General features: G+C 42.2%; 1 long non-coding RNA gene across 1 annotated transcript; it reads left to right on the top strand.

Annotated features, from left to right (window-relative positions):
* Positions 1-1212: 1212 nt before the first annotated feature.
* Positions 1213-6031, top strand: LOC135385224 (uncharacterized). Its single transcript, XR_010420359.1, has 3 exons — positions 1213-1479; positions 4072-4185; positions 4804-6031. It is a non-coding gene; the product is annotated as an uncharacterized LOC135385224 (long non-coding RNA).
* Positions 6032-16871: the final 10840 nt, after the last annotated feature.

Genomic DNA, 16871 nt, shown 5'->3' with positions numbered 1-16871 from the left:
CGTTCAGGTCCATTCAGTTGCTTACCGAGAGTGATCTACTTTCCGCCACAGGTATAATAATTGCATAAAATCGACATTGTTCTTCGTGACTGAGGAACATGTCTTGGAAGGGAGAAAATATTATCTACCAGCAGACATTTATTGCCGGAATGTACATTCTAGACACTTGCGGGTGCGAAAAAAAAGAAAAAGAGGCTCGGGTGGCTAGGAATGGGCTTACATATCGATATAAATCCACGGTCTGGTCAAAGAAGACCTACAAATAAGTACCTGCACTATCAAGCTAGAATGAAGGCGAAGGAAAAAGGGTATCAATTTGTTTGGACGAAATACGGTGTAATCTATGTTAGAAGGAAAGCAGGAGATAAAGCCATCCGCGTGTGCTCTGTTTCTGATCTTGATCAGATGGTGTAGTTATTTGGATTTGTAACAAATGTAAATGATGAGTGAATGTTGTTACCCGAGTGATCTACATAATGATGTTTCAGTTGTTCATATTAACGCGCGCTCAGTCGTAAATAAATGGGCAGATTTTGAAATGCTGTTCCATGACATGAACTACTGTTGTGACATAGTTATGCTAACCGATACCTGGTGTTAAAATGACGACTGTTTTCGGTTGACTGGCTATTAAACATATTTTCTAAATCGGACGAGTAAAAGAGGAGGTGCCGTAGGTATACTTGTCAAAAACCTAAACTGTGACATGTTGGCAGAGTTATCGGTGATTACGGAAGGCTATGAGGTGTTCACTCTGTCATCGGATCGTTTTCTACCCTATTGAAAATGAACATCAGAAAATTCTGATGTTTCTTGGTGATTCTTGATGTCACATAAAAAAATGTTGATGTGACATCAAGAAGCATGAGAACTTTGTCGTGTTACATCAAGGTTCCCAGATCTGACATCAATAAACATCAGAACTTTCTCGTGTCGCATCAAGATTTCTTCATGCTCTTAGTGTTAGCATCAGGTGTCTCAGATATGCTTTGATGCCAGCATTATGCAAACACCAACTCGCTTGATGTCACATCAGAAAGATGTGATGCCATTGAGCTGAGCCAGCCGCCAAGCCATTGCGCGGAGATGTTGGCTCCATGCCCATTTCAACACAACACAGGCTCGCCTGCGCTCGCGCGTCCTCGCTTGTTCTCCATGCCACCAGCCAGTGCTATCGCGCATGCGCGGTTTTGTTGGGTTCGCTTTGGCTGCTCTAACGGACGTTTCTCGCCGCCGCGTGTAGTTCGCGCCATTTCGAGCGTTCCAGCAGGTGGAAAGCGTTTTAGAGGCTTTGTATTGTTGTTCGCACTTGATGCTGTCGTTCTTGCAACCCGTCTGACATTGCAACTGTCCGTAACTGGAAGCGTTTCTTCAAACCGCGAGCAGACCAGTCAGTCTCGTTTGAAATGTCAGAGTGAAGACGCTGCCCTGGATGTGAAGCCAAATCGCTCTTCGCCTTCAGGATTCTTGCCGTTTCAGGTGTGTAATTAATATAATTGTGCAGTAATATGTTCGACTGCGCCATGCATTCTTATACATTACATCTATACATTACATACATTACAGAAATATTGCATACATATATCTCTACATCTATACATTACAGAAAATATATTTTCTGTATTGTATAGACCTCCTGGCACAGATGTCACAAGCTTTTTTCTATTTTTAGAAGGCTACTTACGTTTTTCCTGTGCAGAGAAACGCACCACTTTTATAGCTGGGGATTTTAACATAGACATGTTGTCGGACTCACAAGTATCTAACCAATTCAGGGCCCTTTTGTCAGATTATGATTTTCGGACCATCATAAGTGTGCCTACACTAATTACGTTATCATCGTCCACGCTGTTAGATCTCATAATTACAAATTACTGGTCTGAGGTTAAAATGAGAACAGGTATCAGCGATCATCTACCTGTTTTTATGGTGCTCCCAATACAAAAATCAAAACGAAAGCTACATATTTTATCCCAGTGTGTAACTGAAAAAGCGTTGGTTGCATTTGAAAAGGAAATTTCGCAGATAAGCTGGGGTTTCGTACATCATTATGATGATGCTAAAGCGGCTTATAACCATTTTTTCGAGACGTTTCTCAACATACATCAAGCTCACTTTCCGGTGAAAAAATACGAGCCTCCCAATGGTAATCAGAGGCCTTGGATAACAAAGGATATGATAAAGCTTGTGCGTAAGAGAAACAAACTGTACAAAAAATTTTTGATGCAAAGAAGTACCGACAACATATTAATATATAAACGTTTTCGGAATTACGTTACAAATGTACTGAGGCGTGTGAAGGCAAGGTATTACACATATTTATTTAATACTAATATAAAGCAAAATTCTAGGTTGTTTTGGAATAATTTAAATACTGTTCTAGGCAGGAAATCAAAGGCCCTTGCACCTGAGCAAATTAATGTCGACAACAAAGTACTTATAAATGGAGACTTAGTAGAGCACTTCAACAGACCTGCTAAAATTACTTTTCCAAAGTAATTGACTTACGATTACAATTACATGTTCACAAAAGTAATTAAATTACAGTTACAATTACTCATTTTCTATTGTAATTCAATTACGATTACATTTACTGAGAAAGTAATTGCATTACACTGAATTACATTCACAAAGTTGACTGCAACGGGCAAACGACGTGCAAACTGCAAGATTTGATGTACACATTTATTTCGCATGTTCTGAAAGATGGTGGTAGTTGTGGTTGTGGTAGAAAAACAAGTAGAGAAATCTTACACAAGGACAAGTCTCTTGCCATGCTAAAGAAACCGAACATCACAGTCAAAAGGCTTTCTTTCTTGAGGTATGTGAACAAAGTGTAGATCATGAGTGCAGCTTGTAACGTCCATTGGCTTTCAGGAGTAAGGTATTCTCAAAGTTCTTGTCTGTGAGGCTGCCACGTCTCCTTATCATAAGAAGACCACCAACCGAAAACAGACGCTCCACTGGTGCACTGCTGGGCAACCTTGTACTCCATGAACACCCCGAGCACACAAGGAAGATCTTTCAAACATTCTAACGACTCTGAAGTGCGGGTCGATACCCACAATTCGTACTCCTTTTCCCATGGCGCAAGAGTTCTTCCCCTTCCCCATTCAATATTCAATTCCCCGATTCCCCATTCAATTCCCCGATATGAATCGAGTCTTTGGGTAATCACTGTGAAAAAAAAGAAAAAAAAAAGAAAAACGGTGTGGAAGTGACCCAAACTTCAAACAGCGTTCCAAGTAATTCTGAAAGTAATTCAAAATGCGTTACGCGTTACTCGTAAAAGCAATTCAATTACAGTTACAATTACATAAAACCTAATGCAATTCCGGAAACAATTAATTACTAAGATAGTAATTAATTACAGTAATTCAATTACTTGTAAGTAATTACTTTACAGGTCTGCACTTCAATACGTACTTTATAAATGCATGTGGTACCGATCATGAGGAAATACCTGTGGGCTTTGATGTCACGTCGGGAGTAAATGTAAGAAGCACGATGTGCTTAAACCCTGTTGATGAAAATGAAATTCGTTCTGTCTTCCTAACATTAAATAATACAAGGAGTTTAGATATGCATAACATGAAGATAATCCCCGTGAAGAGAGTTTTCGGCTACATACTTGGTGCTCTTGCATATATAATTAATCATTGCTTCTTAACTGGACATTTTCCAAAAAAAGCTTCAAGTAGCCAAAGTGTCTGTTATCTTTAACGGTGGCGATAGAGACGATACTTCAAATTATAGACCAGTATCGGTACTACCGGTATTCTCCAAATGCTTCGAGAAGGTTATGCATAATCGGTTACTATCGTTTTTATATTCTCACTGTATTCTCACGGACGCTCAATAGACGTTTTTCACAGAAAATTTCCCGCTTTGGCCGGAAGGGCGCACTAGGAGCGCGCGCAAGGGGATTGTGGTAGTTCTGGACCTCCGGTTGGGTCCGCCTATTTCGTTTGCTTTGTTCGCTCGTCTTTAGAGAACTTCAAAGGATTTCAATCTCAAATGTGAAACGTTTCTGAGGACTAAAATGGTTGGATACACATATTGTGTGCCCAGTTGTTACAGCAATACTGCCAAAAATAAAGGCCTAAGCTTCCACAAATTCCGTAAAGACAAGCGCCCCAGGAGCCTATGGGTTGCGAAGATAAACAGAGCGGGACATAAAGGAAGGTATGTATCTTGAGAACTCTGTATCAAGAAATGATACTAGAACATTCTCGCGACATGCTACAGCAACAAATAGATGGGATTGCACGTGTTTTAAGGCATCTGATAGCAACAGATAGCTAGGCCAGTGTAACATGTTTAGAGCGGAATCCTACACTTCTGTTGCAACGAGAAAATGGTATAATCAGTGACGCGCAGGTAGTTTGCGAAAGAGAAGTATCGATGAGGAAGTCGTCAAACATTCAAGTGCTGTTATTAAACAAACAGCGGCATACGCAAAATAGTGTTGGTTTTGGACCACGCTAAAGGCTGATATTATTCCTTTTTGTTAACCTTTTTAAACCCCTTACAATTCCGTAGTAAACTTATGATCAGAAAAGCAACCGATTCCCCTTTCTAGTGCCCTTTTACAGGATGTACTGTATGAAGCTTCGGGTTGTGCCTGTGTAGAAAAGCCGGTTCTCGGCATAAAGCATACCAGTAGGAACGCATTGCTGCATGATCACGCGTGCTGTTCTATATGCACACAGTCGAACTGGATCATCCTGTGTAGTAACAGTAATGTGCACATGGTTGTGGTATAAGGAATTGATATTGTTTCATAGGTACTCACTTTTCCAGCCTACCGAACAACACCGTGTATGCGGTAAACACTTCAAGAATGGAACAAAACCTTACATGCACAACATTCCTAGCATTCTCCCTCACAAGCTACAATCCAAACCCGTCAAGCCCCGTAGCTCACGACTGCAACCTGCAAAGGGCACCTCAGAACAGCTAATGACTACAGAGCCTCTCGCCAGCAGTCCTGGACCCACAACAAATGAGAATTCGAGCTACACCACAACTTTTTGCTTCGCAGGGATTTCTTCTGAGACTTGTGAAACTTCTGAATGTATAGACGTATGCATTGAGAAAGTATTGTCACCACCCATGCCCCTCTGCAAACTGAAGCAGCAACTCCATTAGAGACATCCAGTGAACCATGCGTGGTCAATAATGACCACTCTTATGTGGCACAATACGATGAAAAAGCAGCACTGACTCAGAAAATTGCTGCTCTTGAAGTACTCATCAAAGAGAAATATGAAATAATCGAAAACCTGAAAAAGAACTTGGTATCATCTGAAGCAAAAGCTGAAAGCCTAACATCACAAGTGCAAGCAGCCTATCAAAAGGTGAAAGAACTCTCCGTGAAAGTTAAGACCACCAAAAGTGACCTCACATATGACGCTCTACAATGCAACAAAGAGAAACTGAAGTACTACACAGGATTCTCAAGCCCTGCATTGCTTCAGGTGTTTCATGACTTCCTAAAGCCGGACTTTAACCACTTGCACTTCTTGCAAATGAAGCCTGTTGAGGCCAATGAACAACGACAGTTTTATGCTCCGTTGAAAGACCAACTCATATTGGTGCTTGTCAGGCTACGCTTAGGGCTGGATGGGACGGACCTGGCGTTCCGTTTTGGGATATCAAGCAGCACACTGTCAAGAATCTGAATAACCCGGATAGGTTTTCTTCGAACCAGGTTGACACAGATACCCGCATGGCCCTCTTCCCAGCTATGTGACAAGTACCGCCCTGAGGCCTTCAAAGAAAAGGGATATGATACAATTGACGGAATACTTGATTGCACAGAAATTTTTATTGAAACACCTTCGTCTTTTAGAGTGCAGAGCGAGACGTACTCCACCTACAAGAAGCACAACACTCTGAAGGGCCTTGTAGTGTGTGCACCAAATGGTTTTGTGATCTTTGTTTAAAACTTGGCACCTGGGCGTATATTGGCATTTGTAACTCATTGAAACTCAGAAAGAGTTAATAAAAACCTGAAACCTGAAACCTATCAGACAAGGATTTGACACTTCAATATGGGGGGCTGGACAAAATTGAGAGGGGCCGAGCTACACTGGCAGACAGGGGATTCCTCATCAAAGAAGCCTGTGATGCCAGCGGCATTCACTTGAATATTCCCCCTTTCATGAATGGAAATCCACAAGTGTCACTAGAGGAAGCAAGAGGGACACGAAAGATTGCCAGCGTGCGCATACACGTAGAAAGAGTTATCAGAAGGATAAAGATCTTCAAAATCTTGAAAAAGGTGCAGCCAAACTCAATGAGTACACATATAAACTCTGTTTGGTTGGTATGTGCTCATCTATCAAGGATTGATAAGCCCCTTCTGGATGCCACAACCTTACCATAGTGAAGAACACTTAAGTATGCACATATATCGAACTGATATAACATGTATGTGGCATTTTAACTTCGTTTGCGATGCATTTCATGTGTGTTCCATAGTGAGAAAGAAGGCCAGGGTGTCTACCAATTTCCAGAGTTCGAATTCCCTGACTTTTCCAGGTTTTCACTGATTATTTCAAGCAAATTCCCTGACCAAAAGAAAAGGGAACTTGGTGCCTGCTGCTATGTCTTGATATGAATCCCTCATAAAATAGATCAGCTGCCCTACTTTTATTTCTGCCTCTGAGCTTGTCGTATTGTTCGACTGCAATACCCGCGGTAACATTGCTGTGATGTAGCCACTCAGCCACTGATTGACGCTCCTGATTTGCTGCGCATCGCCACAGCACTTGTCCGCGACTTTCCCTGCCTTCAGCTGCTTTTTGGCAAATTAATGCCCTTTTCCACTTTCTTTTCCACTTTTCCAGTCACATCGAAATTCCCTGATGATTCCTCGTGTTTCATATTCTCGAGGTTGGTAGACACCCTGGCAAACAGAATGTGTGTATGCAGAAGTTTGTAGCAATGTTTTAGTGTATGTATATGCACCATAAATTTTACTAAATGTGAGCACCTGTTTTTTAACATAATGTTTTAATGTGTCCAAAATGTCAAAATGCAGTGGCATACAACAACACAAGTTATGTATCACTTATCTTACTGAGCAAGAACGGAAGAATATATTGCTTAAAAAAGAACTTCATCTTTCAATTAGCTCATTATAAAATATTTGTTCAAAAGGTACAGTGATAGTCAAAGTTGCTGCAGTGCTGTCGTGAACAAACAAGTCACAGCTATCCATTTTGCATATTCCCATTTGCATCTGCATTTGTGCAAAGTACAGGCTTGTGCGCCTCACTCTGTCACCACCACACGTGTGTGCTTCCTTAAATGTTCTCAAACTTTTGGGGCATTTAACTTCAACAAGCGTTGTCCTACATATGCATCGCAACAATTCATCAGGGCTGCAACTGATGAACGGATACAATTCGTGAAGGACCAGTCCCAGCTCTACAAGTTCACAATCGTCATGAGACGTGTGGAGTGTCATGTATGCATCTTTCGCTTTGGATTCCATGTCTATTCCATCTTGCATGGCAGGTGTCACCACACGAATTTTCCCACAGATCTGTTGGAGTAGGGGCAGTACGTTGTGTGACCCATACTTAGTGTGCAATGTGTATACGCGTGTGTACACCCTGTAGCACACAGAAGCCGTGATTACACATTTTCTATGCAAATGCCACTCAGGACACTTGTTTTCATTCTTTGTGATATTTTCGATGTCATTAACAGTCTTTGAGCTGTGGGAATTGCACAGGTATTCATAAACACAGTCAACATCTGAAGATTGTGCTTGGCGAATCAAGTCTATTACAGTTGGAACTTTGCTTTCGTGTGAGCTCCCCTTATCACAATGATGTGTGGGTTTCACACGTTGTAATGCTGTAGGAATGAAGTCATTATACTCCAAAACATCTGCCCAGAGCCCTAGTCCATGAGGTTTGAATGGCTCTACAAGTTGGATGAGGCATCGACGCTCCAGTTGTTGTCTATCTTCGGGCAAAGGTTCATGTGCTTTCCTCTTCCTTATAGTCTCACGCGCTCCACTGATCCGTGTGCATGTGTCCTTTACAAACTCAAGTTGCTCAATATTTTTTGCTACTTGTAGTGGCTTCCGAGGATGATACCACTGCCTCTCTCCCTCTGTGCATGACTTTTCGTCATGAACCACTTTTAAGTCGTTCGTAGCAATATAACTGAATGCATATAGGACACAACATATGTGCTTGCACACTTGTCCAAGTCCGGCTTTGCAGTTACACGTGCACTTCACTATTTTGCCATTCTCTCTACAAACTTCAGCTGTCACGTTGTATGTGGTCCTGGTAGCCATTGATGCCAAAACAACCGCGCTAGCCTTTGCAACACCTGTGTTGCCTGTGGCACGAAACTGCAACTTCTGCAAGTGACCTGATGTCCATAGACGCAGCCCAGCCTCTCAATGCTTACGGCACCACAGGAGTCGACATACATAATAAAATATGCAGTGGCATACCATCAAGCAGCATACATAAAAGACGCTATATTCTGACTTAACTGCTAAGAAGGTATATCTGTAACAGCACCGCTAGATAAGTTGCTCGTACATCATATAAATAATAATAATCATGTAACAATAATAACCATTTCAAGTTAAAGTGTTATAAACATGATATATATGCTGGACAATCAAGTCAGTCAATCATACAAGCACGTACTGGTAGATATGCTCCTTCCTAAAAAAGCGATAGAGTGAGTCTGTCTTGGAAGTCCATTCACCGTCAGGAAGTGTCTTGCTATACGCCATCCAGTGGAGCTCTGAAGTGAAAAAAAGGTAAAAGTTATAGTCCTGCAATGTTCTCTTAAAACACCGAATAATATTTCTGAAAACCAACTTGGTGTGCCATTCCCTGCATTCGTCCTTACATACACTTCACCGGGTTGCGAAACGTTGTCATGTCCCACTGGCAGACATATATATATATATATATATATATATATATAGAAATACCAGAAATGCATTTCAGCGATAATCGTAATACGTATCAAACGACAGAAAACTTCTAATCTGGACGACTGTCGTCCACGATACCCGCTTCAACACATGCGACGCGTTCTGCTGGAAAACACTTGATTTTGTGCACAAGGAACGAGAAAATGCACTCTGAACCCCATGTTGTAAGTTAGCTTACTTTGCCGGTTGAGAAGGAGGCAATCGGGCTGCAGGTAAACCAGAGTACCGTTTGAATACACTACACAGAACGAGCGGACGCCTCCAGCGCGATACCACAACCATCATGGCAGCGCGCAGACGCGGCGTGGAGCTTCGGCGCATGCGCAATGAGATCACTGAGAAAGGTCTATTCGGTTTTAGAAAACACGGTGTACGTTCTACGAAATTAGCCTTGTTGTTAGATAATTTTGAACTGAAACGTCTTATACTTGGCATTTTCTTGAACCGTTCCAAGGCCTTTGACTCCTTGAGTCATGAAATATTGGAGCTCATGTTAAGCTGCTATGGTGTTAGAGGGGTTCCACTTTCACTATTTTGTTCATATTTAAACAACCGGTATCAGCACGTGATCATAAACGACATAACGTCTGGACCAAAGAAAATGAAGTGTGGGGTGCCGCAGGGGAGTATACTAGGGTCACTTCTTTTTAATGTTTACATAAATGATATCGTTAATATGGATTCGAATGTGGATGTTATTATGTACGCGGATGACACTAGTGTACTCCTCTCCAGCACTGATTGTGATGATCTTATTAGGACTGCCAATCTACTGTTAGAGAAGATATTGTTCTGGACAAAAGTAAATTGCTTAAAAATTAACTCGCGGAAAACCAAGGCTGTGTTATTTAAGCCGAAAAACAAAAAAGACCGTCTTTTCAGCTGAGATTAAAATTTGTAATGATACTATTGAATTGTGCAATGTATTTAAAACACTGGGTGTGTATTTTTCAGATACGATGTCGTGGTCATATCATGTAGAGCAAGTTAGATTGAAAATATCAAATGTCATTGGTGTTCTACACAGGAGTCGGTATCTACTCACACCATGTACCATATCAGGATCATATACAATACTCTAATACAGTCACGACTTAATTACTGCCACTTGGTGTGGGGAAGGAGAAACGATCTCAGTAGCCTTCTGGTTGCACAGAAAAAAGTGTGGGGGGGGTGGTGATAGGGCTTGCCGTTGTCGGCCTCACGTATGTGGGCAACGTCACGACTGACGCCCTGGGGAATGTGCGTCCTGGGCCGACTTCTAAGGGAACTGTGCCGACATATGTCTGAAAGCGTCTGAGGAAAACCCAGGAAAAACCCCAGACAGCACAGCCGGCACCGGGATTCGAACCCGGGTACCTCCCAGTCTCGAAAAAAGTACTTGGGTCATTCCACATGAAGCGATCCAATCGGGTGGCTCGACCCCCGCGGAAATCGCTGATTTTCGGATTCCTTGTTCCAATAGTTGAGAAATCAACACCCAAGAAATATTTTCGCGGAATTCGGCGGCATTTTTTTCGCTACGTGCCGCTAAAGGTCGGGAATTGCGTCGAAAACGAGGTGCGTTTGATTGCTTCTCCAGAGAAAACGACACGATGTTTTTCAGGTTCGTAAACGATAAAGTGACCCAAAAGGATGTGTCTTTCACCCACATCCGAGAAAGCTTGTTTTGATGTGGCTTTCAGGACGTAATCCAGAGACAAAAATGCGCGTTTTCGGTGAATGTTTGACATTTTCTGCTGACTCACTGCCTATGAACTGAAGCTTGAAATTTGGTAGCCATGGAGTTGGTGACTCGACCAATCAACGAAAAACAAATTATTGCTTAGGTACCAAATGAGACCCGGATATAATTATGCAAATATGCCGAATTTTAAGAAATCTGCATAATGCAACAAAAAATAAACAAATGTGGCCAACGCGATACGAACAATCTGTCAAAGCGAAAGTGAAGATAAATGTGTCATCTAAAACATAACTAAAAATCTAAAGGGTACTTTTTGTTCTTTTTCAGCAAATAATTTTTGAATGAAGCACAGTTACGACAAGGGGCGTATAGGGCGAAGTTGCGTGCCCTTATGTGACTGGGATGAATAAACACGCAACTTTACAAAAAAAAAACAAACAGAAAAAGCGATAAATTCTGTTTACTACAGTAGTGTAATAGAAGCAATTCGTTCTCTTTAAAGCAACGTGCAAGCAAATTTTCTTCATCTTCCTTTTACGTAATTTTCGCCCTCTCACAGGGAAGGCACCTTCCCTTCGACGGTACATGTAAAGACTGACATTTTTCATTACCGTAACATTATTTTGTTGCATTATTCGTATTAGAAGTGTGAACAATTGAACTCGCGCACTTTAGCCCAAAGAAAAAAGCACGACGCCAGTCCGCCGCATGATTCAGAAGAACACCAAACTGTTTATGTGATCCAATATCAGGTATCATATGTACATCCTCGAAAGAATAGCACCCGTTGAAAAATAAAGATGCTCCCAAGCAGTCGTCTGTTTTGAGCTAGACAAGCGAGAATTGTCTACAGAATTGTTTCATGCGTGGTCCGTGAATACCTGGTACCCAAACACACTGCTCAACACACGCCTGCGTGGCCTTCAGTGTCGCGACACTTGCGGCTTTAGTGGTCTGTGAGGAATGCCGCAACCTCCGAAAGTTTGGTGCGACTGACATGGGCAATCATCCTCACTAGCCACCCTGACCAGTCATCTTACCCGAAGCTTACGGTTGGCGTTTGTTTACTCACCTTCTGGAGCTCTCGGCTCCGACCATGGATGCACCATCTACATCGACCAATGTGAGTGACAGTACGCTCTGCTCTGTTGGCCCAAAGGGTTGCAACAAATATGTTCGTACCCCTTCCGTCACGAAGTTCAGCGAGTTGAGTCAAGAGGAACAGTCACTGATTTCTGCTCGAGCTAAGCGCACCGCTGCTTCAATCATTGGCATTTGCAAGGACCATCATTTGCTATACACACGAAAATACAGCCAAAAGCTTGCTTCAAGGTGTTGTGTCGACCCGTTCAGCAAACACAAGAAGAATGTGCGCGGGACGAAAATAATATCTTCCACACTGTCGAAACATGCACTGTCGCTCCAGCTGACTCCGGGCGATCGGTTGTGTCCTAAGTGTTACATAGAGTGTGTGAAATATCATGACGAGGACACTTCAAGTGAGGCGGAACCTGCGGCCAGTCCGGTACAGATATCGAGCAACATCGATCAAGATCTGCAGACGCTCAACGAGTCCCTGGGACTTCTTGGCGAAACACCAGTGACGCGAAAAAGAGCCCTGGATCAACGAATAGGCTATGCACAAGCCAAACTGCGCAAAATAGAATCAAAAGCCAGGAAGGCATTGGAAACATCATTGGGGGTTGGGATAGACGAGCCGGCTACATCACAAGGACCGTGTCCCGTACTGATCAAAGATTACACAACTGTGCTCGATGAACTGCGACACAAATTTGCTGAAGAAGATAATAAATCGCGGAAAGTAATGATATTGACACTGGCACCGCCGTCATGGTCGAGACAGCAGACAGCCCCTCTCTGAGAAATACAAGATCATTAACATTCTGAATTTGTATGACTACAGATTACCTACATCGTACCGAACAGCAGTTAAAACAAATAATGTTTCATTTCTTTCGTTATTTAAACTTGTTCTCTCGGTTTCCTGTTACTCTCTCCGTCCTAGGAATAGATGGGTCCTTCCCAAACTCCGCACCAGTTACGGCAGTCACACGATGATGTATACAATGCCAAAGCTTTTAAATGACATGGAAAAGATGAATATCGATGTTGTGTATGACAGTATTCAAACATTTTTGAGCCACTTTCTCACGGAATTGTAATCTGTTTCTAGTATGTCATTGAAAATGTGAATAATGTGCTTTTAGCGCACTTACTTTTCCCCTTACTATTATCTTGCCTTGTTTTTTTAAGAGTTAATGGTACAGATGATGTTTAATGACTAATATTGATAATGCATCGCTGCTGCATTGTTTTAGGGGTGGAGCCTCGTTAAGCCACATTTTGTGGCTTTTTGCTCTCCTCCATTTCACATTGCGAATAAAGCATTATTATTATTATTATTATTATTATTATTATTATTATTATTATTATTATATTTTGTATCAACTTAGGGTTGCCACCTGTCCAGATTTCACCCGAACAGCTTAGAAATTCAAGGCTTGCGCTCGGTGTCAGCGTGAAGGTGTAACCCGGACATAAGATGTTCGGCAATTTGTCTAAGTTGAATAAAAACCTTACGACTTCTAGTTTTTCGTTTGCGTCACCGTCACCAAAGATTGGACCATAGCCAAAAAGAACAATCAAAACTTCGTTGATCGACATGAAGATACTGTAGAGAACCTACTATTGGAACCCTCTGTACCCAGTCCTCAGCTTTCAAGACTCAATAGTTTTGAACGGTCCTTTTCGTCGAATTCATGACGGGGCAAAAAAATGGAGGGCGGCTTGGCAGTAACAACTTCCCATAGAACGCATAGTTTGAGATAAGTAGTTCACACAGCACTGGGCAAAACGCAAATAAAATGGACAGGACGAATAAAAATGCAACGTTATGAATTAACGGCCGTCCAATGCTCCAGCCCAGCCGTACAACCTGCCTGCTTCTCTTGCATTTCAGCGTGACGGGCTAGCTGCCATCGACTTCTACTCGTTTTCCGCCTGACGCCCAGATATTTATATTGTGAGCTAACTAAAGCAACGTTTGTCTTAAGAAGAAAAGCTCTTCGGATATCGTATTGATTTACAAAGTATATGTACACAAAGCCCAATGCGTTGGTATCACCCTAGGTACCATCGCAACGCGAAAATCATATTTTATTCCCATGCTTGTTCTGTGGTTCTCTGTTTCAAAGAAAGGTTACGTAAGCAGAGGTGGACACCCTCACGAGGGCGTATGAGGGTGAGGGTTTCCTCACCCTCACCTCACGATATTTGAGGTGAGGTGAGGGCCAATTTTTCTGATGATGTTTGAGGTGAGGTGAGGAAAATATTCAAAAACATTTTTGAAGTGAGGTGAGGTGAGGAAAATTTTCAAGAAACATTTTGAGGTGAGTTGAGGTGAGGAAAATCTTTTTTAAATCTTTGAGGTGAGGTGAGGAAAAATTTAAAAAAAATTGAGGTGAGGTGAGGAAAACTTGAACGCGCACTTGATGAAAACTTTTTCCGCGCGTACACGGGATATCTTTCCTTCTTTTTGCAGCTTCTGTCTCTCACCTGGGCGGGGACTGACCTCCTCTCTCGCCGTTGATACGCGCAACTGTTACGGGTATAACAATCGTTCCACGAAGCGTTTTCTGTGATTGATTAGGCCAAATCTGCCAGGAAAAAAAAAAAAAAAAAAGAAAACGTTACATTGACTGAGCAATTTCACGAGTTCATTGGCAGTCACTTAAAGCCAACGCGACTTTAATGATGAATTTTCTTCAATCCCTGCGAACGTCACATCGAATACACAAATAGCTTGAAAAAATTGAGGTGAGGTGAGAAAAATTTCAAAACTTTTTTTGAGGTGAAGTGAGGTGAGGAAAAATTTTCAAAAAGTTTTGAGGTGAGGTGAGGTGAGGAAAATGTTTCAAAATTTTTCTGAGGTGAGGTGAGGTGAGGAAAATATTTCTTCCAGGAAATTGGAGGTGAGGGCAAGGCTCGTGAGGACAAACGCCCACCTCTGTACGTAAGTAACGCGATCAAACAAAGAAACAGCCTGCGGATAACTACTGATGCAAAAGCGCGCGAAAACTGGAGTAACCTTGGAGGTTTGACCGCGCGCGCATTCGAGTCTCTGGAGAGGGCGAGCATACTGGCGCGTGCCGGAGGTGGAGGAGAAACAATCTGTGTTTTTCGCTGACTTTGTAGCCGTTTGGCTGCGATGTGTCTGCCCGATTCTTTGAGAGAATCGTGTTGACGTTACTTACTGCAACTTTCTTGGAGGTGCCACGAGGACTCATGCAATGCCTGTGGCAAAGTGTTGGTGGTATCTGTCGTTGTCACTGCTTGCTACAAGATTCATTTGTGTTTCTGCGGGCAGTTCTCGCAATGAAAAGGTGTTGTGAATCACGAAAAAAGGTAACGGATATATCCACTCACGGTTAAGAGTAATTTTTGTTCACTACAGTTCATGTGTCACAAAGTCATACGCTTTAGTGGGATAAAATAACGGAATTACTTGGGAACTGGTTAACATGAACTTATTGCCTCAGGAGTATTGTGAGTTTATTGAAGGTGTAATGCTAATAGACGGCTGTTCTTGGCTTTGGGGTATTGTCCGTTTGAATCAATGTATGACGTCACGCGTGTCAAGATGTCATACATGTCGCGAACACTCTGCTTTTAAGGCGTTTAAAAGTAGGCTAGGGATTTTTCTGGATTTGAGTTTTGAGTGGATTTGGAGTTGAATTTACCGGTCATGGCAACACGAGGAATGCAGCAAGAACCTTCACCTGGAAATCGGAGGATACCATTTGTAGTGAGCTCAGCACAGTGAAAATAAAAAGATCTTATTATTATAAGACTATAATAATAATAGTAATGATAATAATTCGGGTCTAAACGATCGATCACTGGCATAAATAATAACAGGTAATCGACAAACACTTTCAGAACAGAGATAGATGAAATGGAAGTTATAGCAAGAGAGTGAACACTGCTAAGCTAAATTTCACACAAGACAAGCGCAATGGCAGAGGCAATACAAATCCCAGTGTTCTGCACAATGAATTTCCTGCCAATACCGATTGCCTTTGATTTGCGACAGATTTCAAGAATATGAACGTTAAATTGCAGAAATACCCGCCTTCGTCTTGAAACGCATAAAGTTTAGTTAAGAACCCATGAAAGCATGAAGTTGAGTTCAAGAAAATATTTTGCTTTGGACAAAAGAAGATTGTCGTGAACGAAGTCACACAAGTCCTTAACGACCAATGACGTTGCGAAATATTGTTTACCATGAAGCAGTGGTGATTTAGCCACAAGTTGTTTCAGGTTTCGTACAAAGCCCAGTGGGTTGATGTACACTTCACCAACCGCTCTGCATAAAGGTAGGCAGCACCTCCGGCCAAGTTCGATTCTTGTTTCAACAATTCTGAGAGTCACGTCGATCTTGTGATCTATTAGTAGAAGCTGAACTGCGGTGGTCCCACCGGATAAAGCCCGTACACTATTGTGTGTGATGAGGGATTCAATCATCATAAAGGAAACTTGATCAATTGGACACCTTTATCTTTTTTTTCTTTCACACTTTGTGAATAGTGTTCCAACGCATTTTCAACGGCTGCAAATTTCTTCTGATTTCGTTTTAAGAGCGCTCAATGGAGGAACAGAAAACTTGGAAGATTTGCGAATCTCCCATAAATGTAAATCGTTGTTTTGGAAGCTCAAATTTCATAGGCGTGGGGTTACGTTTCATATGAGGACGAAGCCTCATCAGGGCCATTCAGTGGGGAAGAGGTCTTAAAAATACCATTGCACCTCAGAAATAGCAAATATTCGCACGATGCCAACGGGCGCGTAGCTTTGAGGCATGTGTTCATGGTGAAGCCCAGATAGGCTGACCAGAATAAAAAGTTTTGAGGGAGACTGTGGCGACTTACGTGCCCTTGGGCGCAGCTTTGGGGAAGCCAACGTCTTCCGCTGCCTCGGAGACTCGAATTAATCGGGTCTGGTTTCAAAATTCCCGTCTACAATATAAATTTCCCAGCCGTGTTGGAGACCTTGTTCGTGCACGTTTTTCTTATCGTTTCCGCTATGGATCTACGCCACCTGTTATCTTGCTTTTTCAACCATTCTTTCAGTATCTTATCCTTTCTTTCGATTTCCACCTTTCTGTGTTCAAAGGGGGACGAG

The sequence above is a fragment of the Ornithodoros turicata genome, chromosome 2, assembly GCF_037126465.1.
Source record: "Ornithodoros turicata isolate Travis chromosome 2, ASM3712646v1, whole genome shotgun sequence".
Taxonomy (NCBI): Eukaryota; Metazoa; Arthropoda; class Arachnida; order Ixodida; family Argasidae; genus Ornithodoros; species Ornithodoros turicata.
This window is presented reverse-complemented; position numbering and strand designations above follow the sequence as displayed.